General features: G+C 39.1%; 1 protein-coding gene and 1 pseudogene across 2 annotated transcripts in view; one reads left to right on the top strand and one right to left on the bottom strand.

The window, feature by feature from the left end:
* Positions 1-22,322, bottom strand: part of LOC116883275 (contactin-associated protein-like 3) — a 164,739-nt gene that overhangs the window by 94,111 nt on the left and 48,306 nt on the right.
* LOC116883273 lies at positions 2,647-4,740 on the top strand (annotated as a pseudogene). Its single transcript, XR_004385739.1, has one exon. The product of XR_004385739.1 is annotated as a heat shock cognate 71 kDa protein-like (transcript).

Raw genomic sequence — 22,322 nt, 5'->3', positions numbered from 1 at the left:
TTGGATTTACTATGTAGGTAGATGATATTAGATGGATGTCAGTTATTATATTGTGCCTACTCTAAAGTCCACCTTGGCACATTTCTTTGTTAGGATGGTTCTGATGCTATGTTCTAAATTTTCTATGTGAACTCATGGCTGCCACAAATAATTAATTAGTACTTGGTTTCATATTCCCATGTTCCTGCTGCATAGCAATTTCCTTCAATTGCTGTATTATATCTGCAGGCAATGTCTTTGAAACTCAGCATATTCTAAGAAAGGCTCCTCAGGGTTCAGAAGTATACACCTCAGAATTACCAGTAAGTACCTAAAATTGACTTATATAAACTGTAAGGACTTCTAAGAGATACTCTCTCAGACTATCTGAGAATAGACACAGAACAACTTGGTGAGCTGCCTGAAAGATGTTCAGTGAGCTCTGGGTTTCTAGTGTCCCCCCCACCCCCAAGGGGTGGTCTTTTGGTGATACAGCTGTTTCCAAATCATTCCTCCTCCTGTCAGTAACCCTTGGTTTATCAAGAAGGACTTTGGTAACGCATTTGCTTTAGTCTGTCATCAAGTGTCTGTCTATAGTGAGTTGACTTTTGTTATTGTCTCACTGGGAACAGAGTCACACAGCACTCAGCAAGGTTGGACCAGGTAAATTCTCCCCTGTGGTCCCCACAGGTTCACTTACTTTTTTTGCAATGATTATGTGAAAACCAAGTTAAAGATTTTGCCTCTGCAAAGTGTCATGGTTATCTAAAATGAAATGACTGATAGCCAAAATAATAGTCATACAATTTTTTTGTTTCCTAAAAATTTAAAGTTCTAAATGTTTACTTAATTCTTTACATTTTTTAGAATGTATCTAATCAATTATTATAGTATTACATGTTTGAGTATGCACTCATTTATTCAGACTTGAAAAGGGCTCAACTCTGAAAGACATAAACGTATGCTTATGACATTTTAGGGGAAATCAAATGGACCATGAAATTAAAGTTAAGCTTCAAGACCTCACATTTTGATGACACAGAAGAAAGATAAGTAATTATAGGGGAAAAATAAGCTGTCTTGGACTCAGAAAAGAAAGAAAAAAGCCAAAGTCAAATGGTCAATAAAATATAGTTAATGGAAATAAAAGCAATAAGTAAGTTCTATATGATTTTGTTAGATAGTATTATATGCATCTATTCCATCCAGTCCAAATATGACTCTGCAATAAGGAAGAGAGTTTCCTGTATATTTAACTTTTGACTTACAATCAACATGTTTCTAGAGATAGACTATTGATAAGTCAGCTTACATTTTTCTAATGTCATTCCTAGGAGGCACACACACACAGGCACACGCACACACACTCACACACATACACAGAGCTCTTTCAAGAGTTGAACTGCATGGTTTTGGGCTTGAGATTATCAATTTTACTTACGATATGTGCTTAAAGTATGTAAATAAGGAGTTGATGTGGTGATCAGCAGATAAAGATGTTTGCCATCAAGTCTGATGACCCAAGTTCAATCTGTAAGTCCCACATAAATGCTGAAAGAAAAACTCAATACCCAACAGATGTCCTTTGATCTCTACATGTACGTCATGGCATTTGAACCCTAACCATGCATGAACCCTAACCTACATATACAAAATAAGCAAATAAAAATATATGTGCATATGAAAATATACTACTATTTTTGTTAACCATTAAAATTCATATGATCTGATATCATATTTGAGAAAAAGGAAAAATAGTTTAAAAAGAACAACTACTTAGAGCAAATAATCCATTGCTCGGCAACAATTTTAGCCATAATCTATGTGAAATCACTTTAAATTAGCTGAAACAAGCAACTGCAGAGCATCCAGTAGCAACCTAATCAGGAAGATACATTTACCAACTAAATCTTAAATAAATAATAATTCTTTCCTAAGCCAATTTTTATGAATGTTGTTCATTTTGATATTAAGAAACAACCTAATAAGAGAAAAATCAAAATTAATTTATTCAAGCTTTTCTTCTCAAATCACAACTTTTACACATGCCTTTATTGTGGTTTAAGTCTTCCCTCTAAAAGTTCATATATGAGAAACTTAGTCCTCTAAGCAGCGGGTGCTGGTAGGATGTCTGTAGGTCATAGAGGGGATGAGTATGGGAGGGACCAGAAGACCTCAGTTTCTATGGCTTTCTATTCCAGATGTGGCCTCTCCCTCTCACCCTTATCCTCTTCAACGGGATGCAGTTAAGAAGGCCCTCTCCAGAAGTGGACTGGGACAGTGTCATGCCCTTGAACTTCCAAACCTGTGCTACTGTTACTGTTATTTTTTTGGTTTTTGTTTGTTTGTTTCAAATCTCAAGTTTAGTGAGCATTACAGTCCTAAGGCAAATGTCACAAGCAAAGAATTAAAAGCAGAAATTTTCTCCATGGCCATGTAGCTTTTATAAACGAACAAATAAACAAACAAATAATGAATAAGTAAATAAATAAATATGAGTTAAATAAATTGCTTTAATTTATTTCATTTTAGTAGAAGAGATCAAAGTGACCTAATGAGTCTTAAGTTTCTAAGAGAAATATTAGCACTGATGTTTGTTATCCATTAACATAGTACCTAGTATTTCTCAAAAATGTCAACTTTGCACTTTAAAAACCTATTAATCGGGTCTCATTGAACGCGGAGCCAGCTCTCGGGGGTCTCTGTGTGGTCTCGTCATCAGCACAGCCGGGCCTACACGCAAGCAACCATGTCTAAGGGACCTGCAGTTGGCATTGATCTTGGCACCACCTACTCCTGTGTGGGTGTCTTCCAGCATGGAAAGGTGGAAATAATTGCCAATGACCAGGGTAACCGCACCACGCCGAGCTATGTTGCTTTCACCGACACAGAACGATTAATTGGGGATGCGGCCAAGAATCAGGTTGCAATGAACCCCACCAACACAGTTTTTGATGCCAAACGGCTGATCGGACGTAGGTTCGATGATGCTGTTGTTCAGTCTGACATGAAGCACTGGCCCTTCATGGTGGTGAATGATGCAGGCAGGCCCAAGGTCCAAGTAGAATACAAAGGGGAGACAAAAAGTTTTCTATCCTGAGGAAGTGTCTTCAATGGTTCTGACAAAAATGAAGGAAATTGCAGAAGCTACCTTGGAAAGATTGTTACCAATGCCGTGGTCACGGTGCCAGCTTTTCAACGACTCTCAGCGACAGGCAACAAAAGATGCTGGAACTATTGCTGGCCTCAACGTATTTCGAATTATCAATGAGCCAACTGTTGCTGCTATTGCCTATGGCTTAGATAAGAAGGTCGGGGCTGAAAGAAATGTGCTGATTTTTGACTTAGGAGGTGGCACTTTTGATGTGTCAATCCTCACTATTGAGGATGGAATTTTTGAAGTCAAATCAACAACTGGAGACACCCACTTGGGTGGAGAAGACTTTGACAACCGAATGGTCAACCATTTCATTGCTGAGTTTAAGCGAAAGCACAAGAAGGACATCAGTGAGAACAAGAGAGCTGTCAGGCGCCTCCGACTGCCTGTGAGCGGGCTGCGCACCCCTCCTCCAGCACCCAGGCCAGTATTGAGATTGATTCTCTCTATGAGGGAATTGACTTCTACACCTCCATTACCCGTGCTCGATTTGAAGAGTTGAATGCTGACCTGTTCCGTGGCACACTGGACCCTGTAGAGAAGGCCCTTCGAGATGCCAAACTAGACAAGTCACAGATCCATGATATTGTCCTGGTGGGTGGTTCTACCAGAATCCCCAAGATCCAGAAACTTCTGCAAGACTTCTTCAATGGAAAAGAGCTGAATAAGAGCATTAACCCCGCTGAAGTTGTTGCCTATGGTGCAGCTGTCCAGGCAGCCATTCTATCTGAGACAAGTCTGAGAATGTTCAGGATTTGCTGCTCTTGGATGTCACTCCTCTTTCCCTTGGGATTGAAACTGCTGGTGGAGTCATGACTGTCCTCATCAAACGCAATACCACCATTCCCACCAAGCAGACCCAGACTTTCACCACCTACTCTGACAACCAGCCAGGTGTACTCATCCAGGTGTATGAAGGTGAAAGGGCCATGACCAAGGACAACAACCTGCTTGGGAAGTTTGAGCTCACAGGCATACCTCCAGCACCCCGTGGGGTTCCTCAGATTGAGGTTACTTTTGACATTGATGCCAATGGCATCCTCAATGTTTCTGCTGTAGATAAGAGCACAGGAAAGGAGAACAAGATCACCATCACCAATGACAAGGGCCGCTTGAGTAAGGAGGATATCGAGCGCATGGTCCAAGAAGCTGAGAAGTACAAAGCTGAGGATGAGAAGCAGAGAGATAAGGTTTCTAAGAACTCGCTGAGTCTTACGCTTTCAACATGAAAGCAACTGTTGAGGATGAGAAACTTCAAGGAAAGATCAATGATGAAGACAAACAAAAGATTCTTGACAAGTGCAATGAAATCATCAGCTGGCTGGATAAGAACCAGACTGCGGAGAAGGAAGAATTTGAGCATCAGCAGAAAGAACTGGAGAAGGTCTGCAACCCTATCATCACCAAGCTGTACCAGAGTGCTGGTGGCATGCCTGGAGGAATGCCTGGTGGCTTCCCTGGTGGAGGAGCTCCTCCATCTGGTGGTGCTTCTTCAGGCCCCACCATTGAAGAGGTCGATTAAGTCAAAGTAGAGGGTATAGCATTGTTCCACAGGGACCCAAAACAAGTAACATGGAATAATAAAGCTATTTAAATTGGCACCATAAAAAAAAAAAACCTATTAATCTAAATACAATCTACCTAGAAATATATCTGATCCGCTAAAAATCAAATGACTGGTCTCCATAAAATTGTGTCTTGAAACTGTTTTAGTGATAAACAGAAATACTTTTCTTGCCATTTAAATGAACCCATAATATAAATTACAGTAGTCATATTATCAACAATAAAAGCTTAAATGAATCCTTACTGCATGCAAAAATATCCAATACTGTGGAGGGAAAAGAAAAGCAAATGTCTAAGAAGCCAAGTGAAAACAGACATGCAGCCTTGTCTGTAGGAGGGACATCACGTGTAAGCGCTTCATTCGAACGCCACCAAGCTACCTTCCAGGGCACTGACCATCATCTCCAAGGAGTCAACAACATCCAGGATATTCTGTCGGCTCTGTAGAAGATCTGGATGTTAAACAGAGGTCTCCAGTTTCTATCATGTTGATGTGATATTTTCTTCTATGAGGGTAGAGAGTCATATTTTATTGTTTTGTTTGGTGCATGGAAAATGTGCATTCTGAAGCTTTATTTTCTCATTTCTTCTTATTGTTTAATTTTGAATAGAGAAAGACAAATCTGAAAGTGTTATTTATAAGGTCATTAGTCAACCCCTTTTAATGCAAACATATTAGGGCTGGGGATATGGTTCAGGGGGTTAAAACTTTGCAAACATGAGGGCTATGTTTTCTCTTCTGCGTGCACATACTCAGAATCTATGTAAGTGTCAGGGCAGTGTGGTGGTCCACCTGGTGAGTCTGGGAACGTAAAGGCAGGGGATCTCTAGATGAAGCTGACTTGTAAGATTAGCCATACCAGTGAGCCTTGGTTTTGACTGAGGAACCCTGCTTCAATGAATAATGTGGAAGAGTGTTAAATAATTCACAACACCAACCTTGGGATTCTACATGCACACACATGCATGTGTGACCACACACATACAAACATGTATGTACAAAATCTTGCATGCTATAACACACCCAAAAATGGAAGGAAGATACAATTACAGTGGCATGTGTCCGTAATTTCAGCACTGAAGAACAGATATCCCTGGAGCCCATTAGCAAGCTAGGCTAGCAATTAGTGAGCTCAAGGTTCAGTAAGAGACCCTGGCTCAATAAATAAAGTTTAGAGTGACTGAGTCAAGTTCTGGCCCCTATATGAATGTACACACATGTACACATGCATACGTACATTCACACACACACATGCAAACGTACATAGATATGTTCTCTACAAGCAAAGAAGTGTAAAAACGATACATAGTTAATGTCTTCCTTCTTTTCTCTTCCACATGCACATCTATCTCTGTGATTAGTCTAGTCTATCTACCTACTTACATATTTATACCAGTTATCTATGTCATCTATCTCTATGAATAAAAACTATCCCTTTTCTCTACCTCCTCACTTTCCTTCCTCTCCCCACCACCCACACAGGCATTACAAATCTGCCCACTTCTTACAGCAAATCATGTGGAACTGCAAAGTCTTTCTCTTACCCTTGGACACCTTCTGCGTATTCTATATCTTAAATATTCCTGTAATGCCCACAGGTTAAGGCCTGGCTTCCTCAACAATTTAACAACAGTACTCCTTCTGAAAATTAAACACTCTTAGCCATGTGATACCATACTCCATGCCAAAACAGCAATTTCAATTACTTTGTGACCTACTTTCTGTTCATAATTAACATATAGCAAACTAAGAAACACGAACCTCATGAATTATATATCATATTTTCTCAAGCTAAGTTTCACAGCACTGAATTCTGCTTCTGTAATTTCAGCCTTTGCAGTTTGTTTCTGAATAGTTGCCACCTGTATTAGTCAGTATTCTCTGGTGACAGAACTTATGGAATTAACTTCTCTGTATATGTAGAAAGTGTATTTACGAAGTGATCACAGGCTATGGTCCAGCTAGTCCAACAATGTTCGCCTATCTAAGAATCTAGTTGTTCTGTCTATGAGACTGGATGCTTCACCTAGTCTTCAATATATGACAGCATCCCAAAGAAACAGGCTGTAATAACAATGAGGGCATGTATTTGCTAGCAAGGTGAGAACAGGCAGGCACAAAGCAAAAGCATCCTTCTTCCGTGTCTTTATATGGAATTATACATAATATTTTCTCTAGTAAGTTTTGCAACACTAAATTCCTCTTCTGTAACTTCAGTCTTTGCAGTTGGATTCTGAAATACAGTTTCCACCTGTACTGGCTTCCAGCAGGTGTAGCAGACTAGAGTTGGGTTTTCCCAGCTCAAGGGAACTGGATGAAAGATGTGACTCCCTGCCTTCAAAATCCAGATTAGAAATCAATCTTCCCACTTCAAACTCAGCAAAATCTTTCACACGTGTGCCCTTTTTTGTTTTATTTAATTCCAGATGTAATGGAGTTGACAGCCAGGAATAGCCATCGACCATATATTTAAAATCCTGAGATGATGGAAGGTGCCTGTACTATGTCATGTGATTGCTTCAAAATGTTTCTGTCCTATGTTTGAGAATAGTTAGATGGTAACATTTACACGAAACTCTTGAGTGTGTTTTTGATACTTAAAAAAGTGCATAAAATTCAGAATTCTGGGATTTTAGATTCCAGACTTTAGGAGTGGGGCCTTTGCAGTTGAGGGATTTTATAACTTCTTCCCTTAGGTCTTCTGGCTGGTTCCTCATACCACAGTAAGCCTGTGAAACTGCTACTGTGCTTTTCAGTTTGGAGATCAGCAAACAGGCTTAACAGGACTCCTCAGAGGTGGCTCCTTCTATGGTTTTGTTTCCAAATCAAAAATCTCCCTTTCGGTTTGACCTACTCAGAGCCCGACTGTCAGCCCATGAGAAATCAGGTTCACTCCCAGATCTGTGGAACATTAGAGAACATTCCTGACCACCTCACGATAAGATTGACTGAGGTCCTTTTAGTTGTACACAGCGTGATTTCCTCCTCCTATAAGCTTCCAGAAACCAGGCTGCTGTCAATTCATGTGCATATGTGTGCATGTATGCACATATGTGTAGACGTGTGTGTCTGTATGCATATGCACACACACATGTGTGTATGTGCATGTGATGTGTGTGTGTGTGTGCGTGTGCGCACATGATAAATATGATGCACACGGCGCACTATGATCTGGCTCATGGGTCTTCTTGTCTCCACTTCCCTTGCGTTGGTATTACAAGTGTACACTACAAGCTCAAGATTTTTGTTTTTTAAACATGTTTTAAACACGTTATTCTGAGTATCAAACTCAGGTCTCACACTTGTAGGGTAAGCACTTTACTGACTAAGCTGTCTTTTCAGTCCAAGGGAGCAGTATGTCAGGAGCCAACAAGCTAATAACTAGTAGGCAATCTTCCTGAAATGATTTCACTTTAGATTTATATCTACGATGAAGGCAAGGCCCAGAAGGAAATCATTTTAGGAAAAGATTTCTGCTATTAATATGCGTTTCCTGTTATTATTAAACATAAATGACAATCACTAGGGATTAGCCCACCCCTTTTAAGCAGACCTCTGCAGATCTATGAAGATGTACTGTATTGTAGTGATGCTATATAGACAAATGGATGACTTTTTAATTCTTAATAATGATCCTATAAGAACTCCTAAAATTATATCGATATTTATTAAGCTCTTTTATAATGGGACTGTTATTACGTCTCTTCTGATAGTCACAACTGCAATGAGAATTCTGTCAATCTCCTATGTGTACCAGTTAATTGCTTCTAGATAGTAACCAGACTTTCTAATTATTCATAACACAATAGGTGCTAGGACAGAAGAAAAAATATTGACTGCATTTATCTATACAAAACTTCACTAGTAACTTAGTTATGATTTTTAACTCTCAGTGAACCTGTGGAGCTGTTACAGGTGATGAATGTTTATCCAGATAATTACTTCTAATACATATGCATGTAAACATTCACTGTTGTAAACCTTTTATTCGATTTATGATCTGAATTTGTGTACACTTGTGATGAACTTTTTACCATGTGAACATGTGTTCTGAAAGATATATAAGTGCTGAGGACAGAGTGAAGACAGAACTCAGCTGAGAACTTTTTGGACAGAACGTTTCCTAGACAAAGAACAGAAGAATTTTCCCTTATCTCTCCTTTTCATTCATTCCGTTTTTTCCCTTTTTTTTTCTTAGATAGCTTTCATAGGAAACTTTTTACAACTTAGTAATAAACTCTAAAATCACTTTTCAAAGTGTCCCCTTTTCTTCCTGTGACTTCTACTAACAGGCTGAAAAGTTAGAGCAGAGCAGTTCCTGTTGAAATAGAACACAGGCCAAATTGCTTAATCCCCCACTGTTAGGCCACAGGTGTCAACCACCTTAGCCAGCAGCTTTTTCCCCTCAGAAAGAGCAAGAAAGTTTTTAAAGGACTTTTTAGAAGTTATCATCAGCATTTCCGTATAGTTAAAGAGCTAGAGCATCCTGTGGTTTTAAAACCACAGGAAATCCTCTCCAGGCTGGGAGGCTCCCAACAAATTGTCAGTTTTGATTTTTCCTAAACGAGGTTTAAATGAACATCGTGATAAATAAAGGACAGGATTACACTCGGTTATCTCTGTTTCTGGTTCCTAATAACAGATTTTCTAATCTGTAACTTTTCTTACCTATACATGGGGATATGTTTTAAGCATTCATTCAAGCAATGAGAATATACTATACGTTTTTTCTTTAGGTCCACAGAAGAACAAGAGGCTGCTATAATAAAGGGATAATTAAAAATGCTTTCATAATTGTAGTATTTTTCTTTAACTGAATTTTTGTAAGGTTTAGAGAGATTTGAAGATAGAGCATATTCCTGAATTTAAATTAATATACTTCCATTACCACCACTATCACCACCATCATCATCACTCCTAGCGGTAGCAACAGCACAGGCTGTGTTCATTAGGTTCATTCCAGGAGCTTTCTTAAGGCTTTTGTTTACATATGGCCCTCATTTAGGTTGTTATGACAACCAAGACTACCCCAACCTGCATTCAATTGAAACACAAGATTGATTATGACGCTTATATAAAAATAAGGTTTTCACTATTTCTCCTCTATATTATTTTATAGATTTGAGATTTGAGGTTCCAGGAGAAAATTATATGATTTTAGCAGAGATATTTTCCCATATTTTATCACAAAGCTTAGTAACACAAATTTTAGCACTGTATATGTATTTTTATGATATTCTTTACAACAGATAAGAAAAGATGTATCTAACGAATACATTTTAGCCTAGCATATTTTACAACTGGCTTTCCAAGTTCTATAAGAAAAAAACAAAATCAACTTTCTATTCGACACATGAAAAAATATAACTGGATGTATACTAAAATGATAACCTTTAAAAATACACCTTCCCATATCTGGTATGTCATATGTCTCCATAATCATGCTTGCAGTCTGAAGTCTGCAGGACTTTTCAAGCTCATAGTATCTTTTATTAAAGCTTAAATATACCTTTGGAGGAATTGTTATCCGTCAGTGTCTTTTTTTATTAATTGTATCAAAATATTTGTGAAATCAGAATGCTGAAAGGTATTATTTAACTTGAACACAGTTAGTAAACAGGTGAGGCCTTATAAAGTTTATTCTTCACCTGAGAACAATTGAACAAGGTGAAATAGAAGAAATATGCAGACAAATAAATAGGTAAATGACAAGGAAAACTTTAAATGACTCATTTTTGTAGGGGTCTAGTTCAGTGTGGGAACAGAAAGCACATTAATGGCAAGCGTTTCATGAGAGGAGTGTTTTTAAGAACTGTGAGGCTTCCAATAGATTATTCTTTCCTATAAATATGTTTGAGAGAATAGTCTTGAGCAAAAAAAAAAATCCTGGGCAAGTTAAAACAATAAATGTACCCCACTGTAATGTAAAGGACACTTTTGATTTATAATTTCATTCTCGTCCTGCTTGCTGTTCCATGCCTTACAAGTCGAGCCTATTGGGAGTGTGATCTGTGGTTTTATATAATTGGTCTTCTCTACACTTCTGCAAGAGCCTGCTTTTCTTAAGAATTTTATGGCTGCTTGTGCAGTGACTCCAAATAAAAACAGTAAAACCGGTGATGACTTTCTTCAACTATAAACACTGCAAATGTAGCTGAAGTTGTGAAGTACATACTTGTCCTTTTGGTTTCTTTAGGCAGATTTTGAGTTTTCTAATCAGTTAAGAAAATATTATGTATGTTTTGCGGCATGTTGTTTTTATTGTCACTGGAATACTTAACAAATAAAGTTAAGTACTTAAATCTTAAGTGCACAATACAACACTGTTAACTATAAGCATAGTGTTGTACAGCAGTTCTCTAGAGCTTTTTCATCTCGTATAACTGAAGTTGTATACCTAAAAAGTCAAGTGTGGCGAAGAAGTGGAGGAAAGGAAACCCCTGTGCCTTATTGGTGTGAAATGTGCCTTATGAAATGGTGTCACTCCTTAGAAGTTGGTAATGGAATACCTAGTCGCTGTATTTAATTCCATTGAAGCTCCCTAGAGAATTTGCTAGCATGAAATCTGAGAGAAAAAAAAGACAGAGACATTGTCTTTCTTTTTTATTCTTTTCCTGACATCTTTCTACCTGGCTTCATTATAAGAAGCTCTGGAGAAGATGTCTTTACCACAGGCACACTGATACCTCTCCTTGAGCAGTGCTGTTGATGTTCCCTTTGCCTCCGTTTTGAAAATGACGACAGTAACGTTCTAGACAACAGCTCCTTAGAAGATTAAAAAGAGAACTACTGTGTGATTAAAAAAAAATCAAACCCACACTTCTGAGTATTCACACATATCTAAAATAATTGGTTTCTAAAGGTCTGTCTCTTTTCATCTCATGTTTATAGCAGCACTGCTCACAACAGCCAGGGTGAGGAAATGATACTCATGTCTATCAACATAAATGAAAAGTGAAGAAGCTATGACAGAAGGTTTTAAATCACAGGCTGCATCAATCTAACGAATTTTAATTTTCACAAGGCATTATCACTTCATCTCATAATTTGAAAACGTAATTGAACACAGGTTAGGGAGCAATGTCTTTAAACATTATCTGTGTGGCCTTGGACTTTTTCTATTGCTATGTCTTTCAGATCCTCAGTGCCATAGCAGCCCATGGGCCTCAGTAACCTGTTCGCTACAATTCCTGACTTCCAAGTTAGACTCAACAGAAGAACCACTCTAAAACTTTGTGGTTTCCAGGCAGCCATGGAGTAGACTAAATGCACTGGCAAACGTTTCACTTTTTTTTTTTATCATCCACTAGGCTCAGATCCAGGCAGCACTCTGTGCGCACATACATTGAAAATGTCCATGAACTTGCCTAGAATAAACTTTCAATGGATGCTGGGGATTTCCCTTATCCTGAGAAGCTGAACTTTTAGGTTCATTATGTTCCATATGTGATCCTCTTAAAAGCAGAAGGCAGTTTGGGGGTCATTGTAGGGAAAAGAGTTGTAATTCAGAAGATCTAAATGAGTTCAGGACATATCACAACTCCAACTATGTTGTAAATCACTTGATATTCTAGAATAACTCTGTCCCATCTTTTATTTCATTATACAGAACTAGTGTTAATCTCGAGTTTTTGCATACATGAAGCAGGCGCTCTATCACTAAAGTGTACCACTAGCTACATTTTACTTTATAGTTTAATATGGGATCTAATGAGTTGTTCAGGCTAACCTTGAACTGGCTGTGCAGCCCACACCAGTCTTGAATTTGTGTTTCTCATATTTCAGCCTCCCAAGTGGCTAGGGTTACATACCTGTATCACCGGGCACCTTTTGCTCAAAAAAGTTGTCTCTTTGTCCTACCCAGGTCCAACAAGCATTTGTTTCCTGTTCATTTCTTTTTATATTCTCAGTCATTTTTAGATCTAATCGCAATCCTCTCCCAACATTTTATCTGTTTCTCAAACTGCTTGTTACAAGAGGTAGCAATGTACTCATTCACTCTTCCTTGTGTTATTTGTGTAATAAGTACTTGGGAGGGAGCGTTGAGAAACAGATGATTGAAAAAATAAAAACACAAGTTTCTACAATATCCTTAAATACTGAGTAACATTTTATCCAAGTTATGAGGTGTCAGCATTAATGCAACAGTGAGCCAGTCAAAGGATTACTTAAATGTGTAGAGGCAGCCCCCTGGGACAATGGTTCTCTTGGTTTATCCAGCATGGGACTTCTTTGAAGGTGACTTTAACTTCTAAAGTGTAGCTACATGTGTAAAGGACAGCAAAGCTTCTCCATATCATCTGTATCACTGGAGTTAATGCAGAAGATGAACCTTCCCCATACCAAAAACAAAATGAAAAGAAAACAAACAACAAACAAAACCCAGCAAGAGTAAGAAAATGAAAAAAGAGAAATATAGCAGAATTAATAAAGTTGAAATAAAGAGGAAAGACAGAAAGCAAAGCAGAGCAATTTAATCCCCAAAGCAGTTTAAATGGGGCATTTGTTTTACTTTTAAAACAACTGTAAATCAATGTATTTCATACAATACATTCTGATCATCATTTCTCCTCCTTTCACCTTCTCCACCTACCCATCAGTTCAACTCCATGTCTCTTTTCTTTCTATTTTTTAGAAGATAGAGAGGCAAATAAAAAACAAAACAAACAACAATAAAACAAAATAAAAGCTTCACACACACACACACACACACACACACACACACACACACACACCACCACCACCACCACCACCACCACCACCACCACCACCAAAACACCAAATTGGAAACCATAATATACAAGTAAAAGATGAGTAAGGTTAAAAATGTCCAAACAAGGCTATATGATACCAAAACAATTTCTAAAACATGCCATTGAGTTTTCTGTGTTGATCATCTACTGATGGGAATGGAGCTCATCCTTAAGTGTGATTTGTGTACTCAGTGAGACTCCATTGGAAAAAAATAATTTTTTTTCTTCGCACACAGTTGAAAACGGAGACTTCTTTAAAATAAAAATTTAGGGCATGGCGGCTCACATTTGTACCCCAGAATTTGGGAAGCTGAAGCAGAGGGATCATGTGTTCCGGGCCAGCCTGGGTTATATAACAAGATGCTGTTGAAAAACAAACCAAAAACAGTAAAATTCTAAAATGGTCAAACAAATTCGAAGTAGAGGAAACTGAGTGTGAGAGATGGTGAAGTAGAAGACTTCAGCTTGCCTCTCTCTTCTCTCCAATCTTTTTTTTTTTTTTTTTGTTTCTTTTTTTCGGAGCTGGGGACCGAACCCAGGGCTTGCGCTTCCTAGGTAAGCGCTCTAGCGCTCTACCACTGAGCTAAATCCCCAGCCCCTCTCTCCAATCTTTTAAGAAAGGCTGTCCCACTCCGCCCTCACAGTCCTCACCTGCCACAACCCCCTACTCTTTCTCCCTTTCCTTCTCAGTTCTCAGACTCGGGGGTATTTATTTGGGACCAGCCACTTGGGCTCACACTTCTCATAGGAGGGCATCCAAAGGAAGGTTTGTTTTTTTTTTTTAATCCTTAATTGTGAAATTCATATCTGTACAGGAAGCAGGGGCACATTTTGCTCAACATGGATTAATGAATTTCAGAGTTGGCGAGAATAACCTTGCCCGAGTTATGCTTTCTCTCCTTGAGGGAGACAAACTCCACAGAGGTACCAGATGATCTGAGATCTGTGTTGCTATGTGGAACCCTGAACAGGGACTTGGTCTGAGCTGAGATGGCAACAAAACCACCTCAGAACTCTGAGGCTGGCAGTCTCCTCGTGCCCTGGACAAGTCTGCAAAACCTTATCCCACAGGTCTGCTGATTTTATTGTCAGCTTTTGTGTTCTACACTCCTGTGCAACATATCCTCCTCCTCCCTTACAATTATTTCTTCCAAACACTCTGCCCCTCAGTCTTTCATAAGGAAAAAAAGAAAAATGAAAGGAAGGGAGGGAGGGAATAAATGAAGAGGGGAGAAGAAAGAAAAAAGAAAAGAGACTCAATGTTATCTAAGAATACTCCAGTGTAGTCAAGAAAATGGAGACTGTGACAGTCATCCAGTTGGACAGCCAAGATTTCTAGTACATATTCTCTTACTGACAAGTTATGTGGAACGACTTGAATATTTTTATCCAAGTAAGACTATAAAAGAGTAAATAATATCATATACCTAAAATTTTCATCAGAGTGCCTGATACTCAATTAAAATTCAGAAACATCGTGTGTCAGACACCATTGTTCAAGATGTTTCAAATTCAGCCCATTTACTCTTTATGTAATTTATTAGCGCTCACAATCATCATGAGGCATGGGCCTCTAAGACAGAAGAAAGGAACATAATGATTCCCTTTCTTGTTTCTTGTCTTCAATTGTAAGCTGCCTCATACCCCACCCCTGGAAATAATTTTGAAATCTAAATGATATTGTGGTGGGACTGAAAAATGAGGCTTCAAAGAGGTTACAAGGTCATTAACGGAGAAATGTCTGTCCTGGTACTTCATTAGTTACTCCCAGGGTAGGCTGTTCTAAAACAATGTTGCCATGTGGTTTTTCTTTCCTTGCCTCTTTTGTACACATCTATATGCTCTCTTGCTTTTTGATGAGAAGAGTTTTGTGGTCCCCAACCAGCAGCTGAACAGATATCAGAGCCATGATATTGGACCCTCCAACTTTCAGAGCTATGAGTCAAAATAATACATATTATGTAACTATATATCCAATCTGTATATGTCTGTATATCTTCTACATCTATATCATCATATCTATCTATATAGCTATCTCTACCTCATTATCATCTCTCTATCTCTCTATCTCTCTCTCTAATCTATCTCATCTATCTGTCTAGTTATATTGATATAGGTATAATAAAAGTATTCTTTATAACTCACTTGGCCACAGCAAGGCTGTTACACAACAGAAAATGTACTATAATAGCCAGGTTTTCTCTCTAGGGTCCACTTTAATATTTATTCATGTGTCTCTTGTTTTGCTAATCCTTGCCTCTTCCTGAAGATTTCTAGAATAAGTATCATTATTTAATGTGTCCTTAATTTTTTTCATTACCTCATTTTCTTTTCTAAACCCATTACAATCAGGCCTCTGTCTACTGTCATCAACTAACAAAATCACCGATAACTTACATGTCAACTCTGTCTATAGATACGTTTTGTTTCATTTTGACAGTGATCCTAAAAGTTATGTGGTCTAGTAAGATCTACACTATTCTAGGATGTCAAAAAACCAGACCAAGTTGGATCCAATGTTTAAATCCAGCTGACCTGACAATGGAATTCATACCTACATGCAACTTCTCTCTCTCTCTCTCTCTCTCTCTCTCTCTCTCTCTCTCTCTCTCTCTGTCTGTCTGTCTGTCTCTCCAACTGCAAGACAGAGTTTTTCTGTGCAGTACTGACTGCCCTGGAAATTGCTTTGTAGAGCAGGCTGGCCTTCAACTCACAGAGATCTGCTTCCCAAGTAGTGGGATTAAAGGCATGTGCCACTATTCTTGCTGTATCTTCTCATTTAACTAATCTGTGTATTGAGGCTAAAACTCTTTCCTATTTGATTTGACATTCCTAGCATTCTAGTGGGTGTTGAGTTGACAGGAGAAGTAGTAGTCAGAAATCCATTAAAGATTAAAGGACATAGCTTGCCTGCAGCAGTAGTGGGTAGATTGGTGCTTCTCACTGGCCTTTGTCTTCTGACTCATTAGTTGGAATATCTGATTCAAACACTTCTGTGCCACAACACATAGACTCCGGCAAGTAAAAAGCACCAGAGAGAAAGAAGTAGGACAAAATGGAGGAAACAAGATGGAATGAGAGGAGGGAAGAAAACAGAGAGGAGTGACTACTCACACTAAACTCTGCAGGTAAGGCAAGAAGGAACTCCTTGACTGACAATATGGCCCCATGGTAACCCTAGCAACTAGAGTTTCAAGCGTGATTTCCACAGGTGTCACATAAAGGACTGGGTGAGTAATAGAACAGATTAGATTCCTGAGAACAAATTCAGGTGTACCTAGAACTTCCCCAGTCTGATCACAGCACACATGAGTAGTTTCCTTTCAGAAAACTAAAGTTTATAATGTATTTTGTCTCAGATCTTCAATAATTTAACATGGAGAAAAATCTCATGAGACTAAGATTCTGACTGAAAAATATAAGAAACGTATGTATAAAATAGTCCATATAGAAATTCAGCATATGGATTCAAGTATTTGTATACAGAAAGGTAACGTGATGATAAGATCTCATTGTACTAGTGCAGGGTGCTTAATCAGGAACTGCCATCTCTGATGTCTAAGCTCTTTCCATATCGGTTTCCTTAAGTAACTAATTAGGGAGGTGATTCTGAATAATGGGTGGAAAGCCATTGTTAATGGAAATTTATTGACCATTTTAGTTTTTATTATTCTGGGAAGAAAGTGTGGGAAATACATGGCCAGAGTAAATCTGTGCTAAATTTTTGAACACTTTGCAGGAATCACCGAAAACTTTCTTTCAAAATAAGCACAAGCCTTTCCTGAATGTGAATTTACTTTTCTTCTCAGTCACAAGTTTGGCTAATGAAGCTTTTGCAGAGTAGCGTACAATAGCTCCCTGGGGATCTCTTCCCACTGCTTAAGTGATTTTTTTCTTTCTCTCTTAAAGAGAATGACATGGTGTTTTAGAAAGTTCCAGGCTCTGAAAGAAAGGCAAGCCATCCGAATTGAATAACTAATAAAGACATTAAATAATACGAAATAAGAGGTAGAGTTCAAATCCTAAACATTTTCAGTTTTAGATTGCAGGACAAAACTAATTTCTTTTTACATTGTTCTTGATTGATGGATGAAGTTCTGAAGCCCAGTGGTGAGGTCTCTAAGTTCCACCTTCTATTCTCATATCACAGCTCCAGAAGTGATAGCTCATCACTAGAATGTTTCCCAAAGGATGCTATCCTTCTGCGCCCAACATTTACTGCATAGGACATTTATAAAATGTATTTTTTTTTCTGAGACAGGGTCTCATTATGTAGCCCAGTCTGGCCTCTAATTCTCAAGCTTTCTACCTCCCTTTCTGGAATGCCAGGGTTACATGTGCATACTACCAGAAGGAACAATATTTTAATACTAGAGAGAAAATGTTTTAGGCCAGTTCTGTGATATATGCCTTTAGTGCAGAGCAGATGGATCTCTGCGAATTCAAGCCTATCCTGATCTATGTAATGAGTTCTAGGGCAGCCAAGGATGAGTAGTGAAAACTTGTGTCTTAAAAAGTGTGTGTGTTTCCCAGACTATCCCAGAACCTCTTGGCTACCCTCTCTCACTGAGACCTGCTGAGTATTGACAGAGTATTGCTCTCTAATCAGTACTACCACTTCAGTTCAAATAAAACCGGCTTTCTTCTTTTGCAAATCTCTGTAAGCCCTTATTTCAATTTTCTGCGTGGAATGCTAAGAACTTGAAAACACCTGGTCTAGACCCTGATCACCTGTAATGCCAGATTCCCTCAAACACGAACTCATTCTATAACTGGGAGAAATAGACAAACTTGTTCATTTCCAAGCTTTATGTTGTGGGTTTGTTTGTTTGTTTGTTTTCACCTTTCTTGTAATTATCTGGGCAGAATACTGGTGTCTGTCTTATACAATTTTTGTAAGGATTTAAGTGGAAAAAATATAAAGAAAGCATAGAAGAACCTTGTCTGGTTTCTCTAAGCACTCTTGACATATTGATTCCACAGTTACATTTTGCAACTTTTCCTTAAATCCGTTTTATTTTAACGCGAACCCTGTGCTAAGTAATAGTACCCATGATATCATAGATGAATCACAGGTGAGTGAATATTCTATTTTCTTGTAAAATACTTTAAACAATACCTAATTATAAGACTCAGGGAAAGTAATTTTATATTGGTATAGTGTGAAGTTCTGTCCTTAGCAACAGACCATCTTGAAGTGCTTTGGTGTGTTTCAGTTTGATTGGTAGAGCAATATATCATTTCTTCAGTTTGTCAGCAGGATAGAATAGCATTTCATACATTTATGAGCAGCCTTCTTCATGTGGATCCACCAAAAATTTTCTCCTTTTCACACTGTTTTTCATCATTGTCTTTCAGTGAACAAAAGGTGCATGATAGGTTGGGAAATTAACTGTCACACATATAAGAATTCCTCTTCCTAGATTGCTACCTTCTGGTGACATTTGTTTCAACAAATCTAATTTATTACCAACCTCACTGTGATATGGTTTTTGTGTTTTGCATACATTTACCTACCCAGTGCAATCTGACATGTGCAAATATTCTTCGCAGATCATCTAGTGCTGTTTCTGAGGACATTTTACTTTAGAATGTTTAACTATATGAAATGCACTTTGATAGGATGAGAGAAGCATCCAGCATTGGGTTTTTTTTTTTTCCTGGATGGCTGTCCAGTTATCTCAATATTATTTATTGGCTAGTTCCGTTTACTATTTTCTTTAAAATATGATCATTTGTGCTTGGTATACCAGCATATGCTTTTCTCCTCCACTGGTCTTTTTATTGATATGGCAAGCATCCACAAAGAGTGCTGTTAGGTTGTGTGAAATGGCTCTCTTTTGAGATATGTTTTTCTCTCAACATCATTCTCAAAATTGCTTTACCTGCATACCATTCATACATTTAAGCATGTTGTGTGCCATTTTTTAATCTTTCAGACACTTAAATTTCCCCTATATTTCTTTGACACTTGGTTGTTAAGGCATGCATTAATTTTAAAGTAGGTTGCTTTCAAGAAAGATATTTGACAGAATTTCAGACTTCTTAAATTCACTGTCTTACTTTATGCAGTGACACATATAATCTATTTTAGAGAGTGTTCTTTGTGTTTATGTGACACTGTATGTTTTGCTGCTGTACCCAAAATGTTCTTTCTATAATAGCCCTATCCACTGGAATGAAAATGTGATTCATGTTTGATTTCCTCCATTGTTTATTTATCTGGATGAGATCTCTGTTGCTGAGAGTGAGGTGTTAAGGGCCTCATAATATTCATTAGCGTCTCACTGCCCTTCCCTTTGGTTTATTAGTATTAAGGGCTTTATGTTTTGATAATATTTTATAGGCTCTTGATGAATTGTCTCTTCATCATAAAATGGTGCTGTTTTTTGTCTTGTAACAGTTGTTTTACTTCAAGAGCATTTTCTCCAATATAAATACAGCTAAGCCTACTCTCAGTTGTTTCCTATTTGCATGGAATATTGTTCTCCTATGTTTTCACTTTCAGTTTGTTTAGTTAAAGGCAAAGTGAGTCTCTTCGTTGTGTTGTGTGACACTATTCCTCGGAAGACGTGAACAAACATGCACTCACTCCGGATAGGGAATTAAGCTACAGCAAAGTGAGGGAAACTCCAAGTCCAATTTACTGAATCAATGACTTTTATTTGGTTTACTCAGGGAGGAGCAAGATGACCCAAAGCCTACCCCAGGAGAAGTGACAGTTCACAGAAACTAGAAACCTGAAGAACATTGCATAATATACATCAACAGGTTATAGAGTCCTTTCCAGATAACTCAATTGATCTGTGCCTTGTCTAGGCAGCTCAGCTTGCCTCAGAGCATCTCTGAGCAGTCTTTTAAAAAATTAATTAATTAATTTTAATTATTTTACTTATTCACATGCCAATTGTTCCCTTGCCCCACCTCACCTTGCAGAATTCTTCCCCTCATTCCCCCTCCTCTTCCTCTCTGAGAGGGTTCCGTCCTCATGTATGCCCTCTCCCTGAGATGTCAAGTCTCTACAGGACTAGGAGCATCCTTTCCCACTGAGGCCAGAGAAAGCAGTCCTCTCTAAATATGTGCCCGGGCCTTGGACCAGACTGGGTATGCTCTTTGGCTGGTAGCTTAGCCTCTGGGGGCTCCCAAGAGTCCAGGTTAGTTGACACTGTTGGTCTTCCTATGGGGTTACCATCCCCTTTGGGATGGGGACACCAACCCACCTTTAAAGTTTTCAGCTTGGCAGTCTTTACAGCTTATATAGGCTTGGTGAGGGAGAGCTCTACCATATCGGGTCAGTTTCAGGGACTGACTGAAACATTTTAGTTGTTTCCTTCCTGAGTTTAAGGAGCTTCTCTGAAGAATGGAATGTTTTTTATCTCCCATTTAGAACATCTCTTTTCGGCAAAATTCCTCTAGGACCGGGCACTTCCTCTGTTTACCGGAAGTCCCACACCCACGGATCCCGGCCCACAGCAGCTCTCTGCTCCCAAACCCTGTGGGAGAGAGACCTCACCGCCTGGTCAGGTGGGCACTCCTGAGGCTGCAGAGCGGAAGAGACCACCAACACTGCCCACCCCTGCCCACATCCCTGGCCCAAGAGGAAAATGTATACAGCCTCTGGGTTCCCGTGGGGGAGGGCCCAGGAGCGGCAGGACCCCTGCGCCTGAGACACCGCCGGAACCTGAAGGAACAGACCGGATAAACAGTTCTCTGCACCCAAATCCCGTGGGAGGGAGAGCTAAACCTTCAGAGAGGCAGACATGCCTGGGAAACCAGAAGAGACTGCACTCTGCACACATCTCAGACGCCAGAGGAAAACACCAAACGCCATCTGGAACCCTGGTGCACTGAAGCTCCCGGAAAGAGCAGCGCAGATCTTCCTGGTTGCTGCCGCTGCTGAGAGGTCGTAGGCAGCACCCCACGAGCAAACTTGAGCCTCGGGACCACAGGTAAGACCAACTTTTCTGCTGCAAGAGACCTGCCTGGTGAACACCAAACACAGGCCCACAGGAACAGCTGAAGACCTGTAGATAGGAAAACTACACGACCGAAAAAGCAGAACACTCTGTCCCCATAACTGGCTGAAAGAAAACAGGAAAACAGGTCTACAGCACTCCTGACACACAGGTTTATAGGACAGTCTAGCCACTGTCAGAAATAGCAGAACAAAGTAACACTAGAGATAATCTGATGGCGAGAGGCAAGCGCAGGAACCCAAGCAACAGAAACCAAGACTACCTGGCATCATCGGAGCCCAATTCTCCCACCAAAGCAAACAGGGAATATCCAAACACACCAGAAAAGCAAGATCTAGTTTCAAAATCATATTTGATCATGATGCTGGAGGACATCAAGAAAGACGCGAAGAACTCCCTTAGAGAATAAGTAGAAGCCTACAGAGAGGAATCGCAAAAATCCCTGAAAGAATTCCAGGAAATCATAATTAAACAAGTAGAAGCCCATAGAGAGGAGTCACAAAAATCCCTGAAAGAATTCCAGGAAATCATAAATAAACAAGTAGAAGCCCATAGAGAGGAGTCACAAAAATCCCTGAAAGAATTCCAGGAAAACACAATCAAACAGTTGAAGGAATTAAAAATGGAAATAGAAGCAATCAAGAAAGAACACATGGAAATAACCCTGGATATAGAAAACCAAAAGAAGAGACAAGGAGCTGTAGATACAAGCTTCACCAAAAGAATACAAGAGATGGAAGAAAGAATCTCAGGAGCAGAAGATTCCATAGAAATCATTGACTCAACTGTCAAAGATAATGTAAAGCAAAAAGCTACTGGTCCAAAAACATACAGGAAATCCAGGACTCAATGAGAAGATCAAACCTAAGGATAATAGGTATAGAAGAGAG

Source organism: Rattus rattus, chromosome 14, assembly GCF_011064425.1.
Source record: "Rattus rattus isolate New Zealand chromosome 14, Rrattus_CSIRO_v1, whole genome shotgun sequence".
Classification (NCBI taxonomy): domain Eukaryota; kingdom Metazoa; phylum Chordata; class Mammalia; order Rodentia; family Muridae; genus Rattus; species Rattus rattus.
This window is presented reverse-complemented; position numbering and strand designations above follow the sequence as displayed.